The sequence below is a fragment of the Rutidosis leptorrhynchoides genome, chromosome 9 (genome assembly GCF_046630445.1).
Source record: "Rutidosis leptorrhynchoides isolate AG116_Rl617_1_P2 chromosome 9, CSIRO_AGI_Rlap_v1, whole genome shotgun sequence".
NCBI lineage: Eukaryota > Viridiplantae > Streptophyta > Magnoliopsida > Asterales > Asteraceae > Rutidosis > Rutidosis leptorrhynchoides.
The window spans coordinates 122,984,422-122,994,062 of NC_092341.1; positions in this window are offsets into that span (position 1 = coordinate 122,984,422).

A 9,641-nucleotide genomic window follows, 5' to 3' on the forward strand; every position below is an offset into this window, starting at 1 on the left:
TTGAAGCGCTATATGGCCGAAAATGTCGTTCACCTCTTTGTTGGGCCGAGGTAGGCGACGTACAAATCATCGAACCCGAACTCATTCACGAAACCACCGAGAAGACCGTTCAAATCCGAGATAGGCTTCGGACGGCCCGGAGTCGTCAAAAGTGCTATACCGACAAAAGACGCAACGACCTTGAATTTCAAGTTGGTGACCACGTCATGTTAAAAGTCGCACCTTGGAAAGGTGTCATTCGTTTTGGAAAACGTGGGAAATTAAATCCGCGGTATATTGGTCCTTTCGAAATCTTGGAGCGTATTGGAATCGTTGCTTATCGTTTAGATCTTCCGCCCCAATTGAGCTCCGTTCATCCTACCTTCCATGTATCTAACTTGAAAAGGTGTCTTGCCAAACCCGATATCATCATCCCTCTCGAGGAACTTACTATTGATGACAAACTTCATTTTGTGGAAGAACCGGTTGAAATTGTGTACACCTCCGTCAAGACGTTGAAACAAAGCCGAATCCCGATTGTCAAGGTTCGTTGGAATGCCAAAAGAGAACCCGAGTTTACTTGGGAAAGGCAAGATCAAATGCAAAATAAATACCCTCACTTATTCCCGATTCTGGAAACGCAAAATTTCGAGGAAGAAACAACGACTACTACGCCTACTTAAATTTCGGGACGAAATTTCTTTTAAGGAGTAGGTAATGTAACATCCCGTCTTTTTCCGTTTACTTTTCCGTTTAACTATTTAAATTCCGTTAAATGTTTATAACATCTCCCGTTAATACACGTTTTAAAAATATCTCGTTTAGGTAATTCACGCACCCGCAACTGAACTCGAGGGACTAGTTTCGCCAAAGTGCCAAAGAGGTGACTAGCATTTGACTAGTCAACCCACCTCCTCTTTCTTTTCCATTTCATTTTCCTTTTCTTTCTATACTTCCCATTTTTCTCTCAAATCTTCAAACAAAGAATCATCATCTAAATTCAAGCTAGCGGGTGTCTTGCAAAATAAATTACATATTTGGAATCCTTGCAACTTCCTCTTCGATTCCATACCGATTTCATTACATTTGGGTAACTTTCTAAAATCACTAGATTTTGTGTTCTTGATGTTTTTAACTTATAAAGTTGTTAATTAGTGTCTATGGCTCAAGTCTAACATGAATATATGATTTATATGTTCGATTTTGTTATTTAAAGTAACTAGCATGAACATAAACTTTGGTGTGTTTGATTTAGTGATTTGGTTGTTTGAATGATGTTAAATGTTATAAATGCATGTATTAAATGTGTTCCTAACATCACTAGCTTCAATTTGATGTGTAGGTTGCTTGAGAAAACTCCATAAACTTGATTAGTGATTTTGGTAAATTTGGGTTAGGGTTTGATAAGCTTGAAATGAATATTTGATGCATTGAATGCCATGAATTATTGTTAGTAAGTAGTTAGTTGTATTGTATGCTCGATTACCTACAAAACGGCGTGTTGTATGTATGCATTAAATGCCCGAATCATAAATGTGCACTTATCAAATTTGAGTATTAAATGTGTGCATTAATTGATCATTTATTTTGGAAAGCCGATTGTTACAAATAACGTTTTTGGTTGGTGAAATGTATTTAGTTGTGTTCTTTGTCAAATTAGCTTTCCAACGATATAAAATGCGTGTCGTAAGAGTTTACGGTTTGTGATTTATGTGAAAATGAAGTTTGATTTGAGACTTGGACAATTGAGACTGACCAGGTACCAGCAACCGTTGATCGCCGCGGCGCGGCCATCCTGGGTCGCGGCGCGACATATAACGTGTCCAGGTTCTGGCCTCCTTGGTTAAAATAAGAAAAATGTTTGGCACACTATGGACCTCCGATTCACATGAGACTTGTTCTAACATGCTTATATATGAATAAAAACCTCAGAAAAATAGTTCGGGACCCGACCCGAACGTGTTGACTTTTTCGTTGACTTTGACCGACCAAAGTTTGACTTTTTGTCAAACTTAACCAAATGATTATGCAACCTTCCTAACTTGTTTCTATACTTGTATCTTGCATGAAACTTGACAATTTGATTCACATGCTACATAATCGAGTCGTAACTAGCCATAGGACTAATTGAACATCTTTGACCTATCGTGTTTACCGTTATTGATACGACCTATTTTTTTAGGTCAAGACTAGCATTATCCTTCGCACACGTTACTTTGTGAAGTACTTTTCATACGTGCACTCAAGGTGAGATCATAGTCCCACATTTCAAACAACTTTTATGCTTTAAACTATGGGATGAGAAACATATACGTATCATACTTTTACACTTGAACACAAGTAAGAAAACGAACATTCCACGTACGGGTTTGAACGAAAATCCTCAATTCAATTATCATTAGTTACACTTGCTGGGTGTAAACGTGAACTTATATTATGTGATCACATGGGCTTGACGAGCCTCATTCGGACGGTTCGCTACCGTTAGCGGATGAAATATATTTTCGGGTCTAGTGTATGTTCTAACACTACGCAAAGGGTGCAAAACAGTTAAGTTTGATAATTGGGTGCCCACGAAATAATTAACAACTTTGGAATGCAAATGATTTTGATAATCATATTATATTAAATCTTGTGATTCAAATGCAACGTTTACTAAAACACTTATGATTTCACCAACGTTTTCGTTGACAGTTTTCTATATGTTTTCTCAGGTCCTTGAACGCTACTTGATACATGCTTCCGCACTCTTTTTGATACTTGATTGGATGTCGAGTATACATGCATAGTTGGAGCGTCTTTTGACTACTTTAAATTGTGTCGCAAGGGTTTCATTCGTACGTTAAACATTGTAACGTAACTAGTCTTTTGAACTACATTTGTAAACTTGAAACATCCGTTTACTTATGAAATGAATGCGACATATTTTGGTCAAACATCATGTTAAAGACTTATGACCACGTAACGGGACCTAAGTAGTCGGCGCCGTCAAACATGATTTGGTCAGGTCGCTACAATTAGCAAACCATATTTCAAGATTTGCACATATAGATTTAGGAAAAGTAGACTAGGTGAGTGGAATTTGGGATCCAAGAACACGTCCCCATCTTGACCCCCCTCGATTCTTCTTTATTATCGTGAAAGGCAATTACTCAATCATTCACTTTTCTATAAATTAGATAGGAAATTGCAGCACAAATAACAAGTTTCGGTTTACTAAAGAAACGTACTGGGTTTATCAATTTGCAGCAGAAAACTATGATAGTGTTCGCGAGTTGTTGCACCTAAACTGTATAACGTTTGATGATGGTTTAGTGTGGTGGAACTACAGCTCAATAGTGGCAGTTTAGAGTGGAGATTAACTAGTAATAAAGTACAAAACAATTAAAGACGAGTAACAGGAGATGGCTTGTAGCAACAACCTATTTCGAAGGTAGGTTTGTAACAGAAATATAAATGGATCGATTAGTGGCTGTTGTTCGATTTTTAAGCAGGAAACAGAAATTATAGTGGCGGTGGGATTGGTGATAATGGTGGTTTTCGTCGATAGCTTAATAAAGGTGGTGATATGGGTTATGTGTGGTTTGAATTCGTTTGAAACAGAAAAATGTGAGTAGTAGTAGCATAGCAAACATCAGCTTGTTTTGGTGATCGAAAGAAAACAGAAAAAGAATGAACGGAGCAGCAGTATGCAGTTTTTGTTAGAGGCCCAAATCAAAAACAGTCCACTAGCAGAATACCAAGTCCAATAACAAGTTGAAATAAATCGTTCTATGATTAAGTGGGTGTGGGGTTTGTCGGGTAGCAAAAACACACGCATTATCATATCAATTATGATAATCATCATCATCGTCTTCTTTATTATAAAGTTACTTTCATCATCATTCATTATTATCTTCACTCATCAATTTAACAAAAATATAGAAATAGAAACAGTAAAGCAGGTTCTACGATGGTGAATGAAGGTTGAAGGTATTGAGAACCGATGGTATGCAGGCGTTTCACAATAGCAGGAAAATGAGGCGTTCGAACTGAATAGCAACCGCAGTGTATAGCAGTCGTAAGGTTTTTGATGGAGTTGATCGATGGTGGGGTTTGTTGATATTTAGACGGCAATAATTGAATGATGATGGAAGTTGGGGTGTGCATGCATATTATATGTATATGTTATATATAATGTAATGAAATATGTTAGTGGCCTAGATCAAACAAATACAGAAACTGGTGGGGTGTGTTAATTAGCAAAAAGCTTTAATTATTGGGTTTTGGTCGAACAAAACAAATAAAATTAAAGTACTAGTTGCTAAATGCATGTATCATCATGATATATATATATATATATATATATATATATATATATATATATATATATATATATATAATTAAAGATTAAAGATGAATTATTGATGTGGGGTGAAAAAGGATCAATTAAATTACAAGCGAGATTTGCGGCTTTAAATCCCAGAATTTGTAATGTCTTTAGTGGCAATCAATTCCTACTTTTCATTTCATATCTTAAAATACTTTTTATGAATGAATGATATTCATTAAATATTATAGACAGGTGGCATCATTCAACTATAATTAATGCCTATAAAATATATGGTTTACATTGAATTATGGATGCACCAAAACAAATTTATAATTGGAATCATGTCACACTAATGAGAGCAAAATCGTGAATGCATAATATAGTGAAATACATACAAAACTCGATGCATCTTAAATCTTCAAAATAATTAAAATTAGTATATATAATTATTTATATATACATATTTATTAACAAATAATTGTTCGTGAATCGTCGGGAACAGTCGAAGGTCACATGACTATATGAAACCAGTTCAAAATTTTTGAGACTCAACCTAACAGACTTTTCTTATCATGTCAAAAATACTAAATCGTATTGAGAGTTTGATTTAAAATTAGTCGAAATTTTCCGGGTCACTACAGCAAGTCACAGTTTAATCATTCGTTTTAAAAAGAAGACCGACAAGACTGAGGTTAAGGATATAGAAATTGATCCTGCAAGTGTCAAACTAGAGAATCAGAATACTGAAGAAACCCGTTCATCAGACGCATCCTCAGAGGAACAATACACCGATGATGACGAGGTAGAGCAACATGAAGACATTTTGAATAACTCACACTCTCCAACCGAACCAGATCAAGGGGAGCCAGACTCTTCTTCAGATCGAATTCCGGTCATATCCACACATGCAGACATGATAACCTTCATCAACGATACTGATAAATTTGAAGACATTCTCGAAGCCATCCGAAAATCAACCATTGATTTTTCGCTACGCTTAACAGAACGAATTATGGCTATCAGAGAAGAACACCACCTCTATCTCCAAAGAGAAGACAATGATGTTGAAATCCTAGAAGAACGCATTCAAGACTTTATCAATTCTCTTCACGATCATATCTATCACGAAGAAAGGCAACGAGAGCACAATTTAGTGGTTCGCACTATTCTTGAGACAAGATTCTGTCGAGATCAGAAGATCATTTACTCTAAGGTTTATAATGCCTTAGCCGGATCTGCACTTCGTTCTCACGAAACCAACGAGCACTACTGACTCTCATCCGGAAGCATATAGATCTTTCCACCAAACGCCCGACTTATCACTCCGACTTGCAAATGATCGAGGATATTCACAGCTTTTTCGCTCTCTTGGAAAGAGATAATTTCGAAAGCACACCAGAGAGGCTAGTAATTTACGTAACCATTGATCACCACGCCGATCTGATTATCAAAGAGCTACGGGACGTTGTTATGGAAGAAGCAAGGAGAAACAATCCGTTCTCTCATCTTGAACCAGACCGAGTCAACATTGCCACCTACGTTACTAAGCAGATAACACGTATCTTCCAAGAATCCATGAATCCTAGTTTCACATTTAAAGCTGGATGTAGGGAGATATACTCGAAGACGGTGACATTAATGCTTGGGTCAGGGTTGCTCTTCACTTCTTTTCAACTTCGCCTCTTAGTAAATCTGTGTAAAGCTACTGACTCTTACTGTGGAGATCACCGTTCCAAAGACTTCGAAATTCTAAAGATACAGTTTCTAACATTATTTGAAGACCTCCAAAATGAGCATCCCATCAGAGAAATCATCAACACCAGCACAGCTTCTATGATTGACATTCATGGGTCAACCAGCAGAGCCGTGGATCATATCCTCATCGGACTTCAAGACTTATCAAGAGCCGAAACTGCGCACTACTTATCTTTAAGAAGATCTTCAAGAGAAGTACCGGATCTGTTACCACTATTGGTCCGACATTTTCTCAGGATTTATCCACCAAGACTCACATTCCCTCGAGAAGACCAAGATCACAACCATCAGTGAGGAATGTTTGCTTTTTGAAGCATCACTATGGTCGAGCCAACGACCTTAAACAAAAGCGCTTCTCGGGAGGCAACCCGTGTAATAAAGTAGAGTAGAAGAATAAAGAACGACAAATGAGCTGATAAAGATGCAAGGATTGGAAACCAGCCGCATCTGCTAGGGGTATTTCTTTCTTTTCGCTACTAGCTCAAGATTCAAACTATGCCACATCCTAGCTTATCACTAAGTGTGGGATAACACCCAATTAAAACACTAGACAAATACTCCCAAATCTTCAACTAAAACTCCTAAGTGTGGGATACACTAGGAACATTGAGGACAATGTTCGTCTAAGTGTGGGATGTTGGTATACTCTTTTTATGCTGTATTATAATAACCCATTACGAAGATTCCAAGTCCTTAAGCCAAATTTCAAAATTTTTGCAAAAGAAACCCTTTTTGAAAGAGTATTTTTGAAAACCTGAAACGTTTATTAATAAAAATAAAGGTTAAGTAAGGTGGAAATCTTATTAGATTGAAATCTCTAATAGAGCAATGCATGACTAAGGCATTATCGACCTAAATTGATTATGGTGAGGCACCCCAAATAAGACCAGCATTCATCTTTAATGCTTCACTATTTTCCGTTGAGAGTGCCGATGTCTGTGCTCAGAATCAGAACTTGCTTTAGATCTACATCTCCAAGAAGCGAATCGTGATTCGGTTGTAATCAAAATAGCTAGCCATTTGTCAAGCATAAACCTTCCGCACCTCCACTACTTCTACTCCACCACCACATCCACATCACCTTTACTATTCTTCGAAAAATCCAGAAAATGAGATTCCTTCCGAAAACCCGATGTTATAAACCTCTCAAGTATCATGGCAAAGGTCTTGAAAAAGTTTACCGGCAAAAAGTTTCTCGAGATGAAGTCTAAAAAAAAAAATTTAGTTCTGAGAAAAGGAGCAGAGCTATATAAAGAGAAACGCCGAAGAGAACTCGACCGAAGATGATTATCAATTGAAGAAAAGTTCAAAAGTACTTCATCACTCCTATCTATCCAAATAAAAATCTGTATAAAGGCTGCATTACCCTTTCATCTCACCCCTCAAAAACAACTTCACTACCACTCCATAATTCCTTTCCCATCATTGACAAATGACCTATAAAGCTGAGATTACTACCGTTCTCGCATTAGCAGCAAGGATTTGAGTCTTTATCAAGCCTATGACGATGGGTGCAGCATGACTGACTATGAGTGTATTCATTTCTTAGATCTATAGGGAACCCTAAACACTTAAGTGATTCGAGTGACCCGTGAAAGCTAGCCTATGTCATGTAACCTCCTCGCATGCTTGCAGAGATAATTTCAATCCTAACATAGATGACTCATCTTATCTTTTGCTCTTATAATAAAAGTAAACCTCTTAGGCTATTAGAAAAGAAACACCGAAAAGATTCTTAAAAATGAGAGTTTGCTTGACGACAAGCAAAGTCTAAGTGTGGAATATTTGATATCGGCTAAAAAGTCACGTTTTCACCCCGGTATTAAGGCCCAAAAATAACAAAGATTCGAACTTTATCGGCAAAATACCTACTTTGTTGGTTAGAATTGAAGAACAAGTAATCACGAAGGCGGTGCAAAAAGAATCAAGAGAATCGGAGCTAAAACGAAGATTCTAGAGCGAAAACAGTGAAAGACAAGAAATTAAGTTACGATCCAGTGAATCAAGGCTGACCAGCATCAAAAACGGCCTGCCATATGGCCTGCCAGTATGTAAATGGCCTGCCAAATATGGCTCACCAAGCGGCCTGCCATACGGGCTGCCAGGAAAACGGCCTACCAAATACGGGCCACCAAACGGGCTGCCATACGGCCAGCCAGCCGTATTTTGGCAAATTCCTAGTCTATTTAAAGGGTCTTTGTCATTCATTCCAACACACACTTCAATTCACTTCTTTCTCTCTCTTGTACAATATTAGTTGAAATGTCCCGTTCATATTGATTATAAACGTTCCTTATTAATTGATTTCGTCGCGAGGTTTTTGACCTCTATATGAGACATTTTGCAAAGACTGCATTAATTTTTAAAACAACTATAACCTTTATTTTATCGATAAAGGTTTAAAAACATTACATAGATTATCAAATAATGATAATCTAAAATATACCGTTTACACACGACCATTACATAATGGTTTACATTAAGAATATATTACATCAAAAATAAGTTTCTTGAATGCAGTTTTTACACAATATCATACAAGCATGGACTCCAAATCTTGTTCTTATTATAGTATGCAATAGCAGAAGCTCTTAATAATCACCTGAGAATAAACATGCTTAAAACGTCAACAAAAATGTTGGTGAGTTATAGGTTTAACCTATATATTATCAAATCATAATAATAGACCACATGATTTCATATTTCAATATACATCCCATACATAGAGATAAAATTCATTCATATGGTGAACACCTGGTAACCGACATTAACAAGATGCATATAGAATATCCCCATCATTCCGGGACACCCATCGGACATGATAAAATCGAAGTACTAAAGCATTCCAAATTCCAGAATGGGGCTTGTTGGGCCCGATAGATCTATCTTTAGGATTCGCGTCAATTTAGGGGTCTGTTCCCAAATTCTTAGGCTACCAAGCTAAAAAGGGGCATATTCGACTTCGATCATTCATCCATATAATGTAGTTTCATTTACTTGTGTCTATTTCGTAAAACATTTATAAAATTTGCATGTATTCTCATCCCAAAATATTAGATTTTAAAAGTGGGACTATAACTCACTTTCACAGATTTTTACTTCGTCGGGAAGTAAGACTTGGCCACTGGTCGATTCACGAACCTATAACAAATATGTACATATATATCAAAGTATGTTCAAAATATATTTACAATATTTTTAATATGTTTTAATGTTTTAAGTTTATTAAGTCAGCTGTCCTCGTTAGTAACCTACAACTAGTTGTCCACAATTAGATGTACAGAAATAAATCGATATATATATTATCTTGAATCAATCCATGACCCAGTGTATACACGTCTCAGGCTAGATCACAACTCAAAGTATATATATTTTTGGAATCAACCTCAACCCTGTATAGCTAACTCCAATATTACTGCATATAGAGTGTCTATGGTTGTTCCAAATAATATATATACATGGGTCGATATGATATGTCAAAACATTTGCATACGTGTCTATGGTATCCCAAGATTACATAATATATTAGAATACATGTATAATACAATATAAGTTAGCTAGGATATGATTTGTATAGAATTGTTACAATATTTCC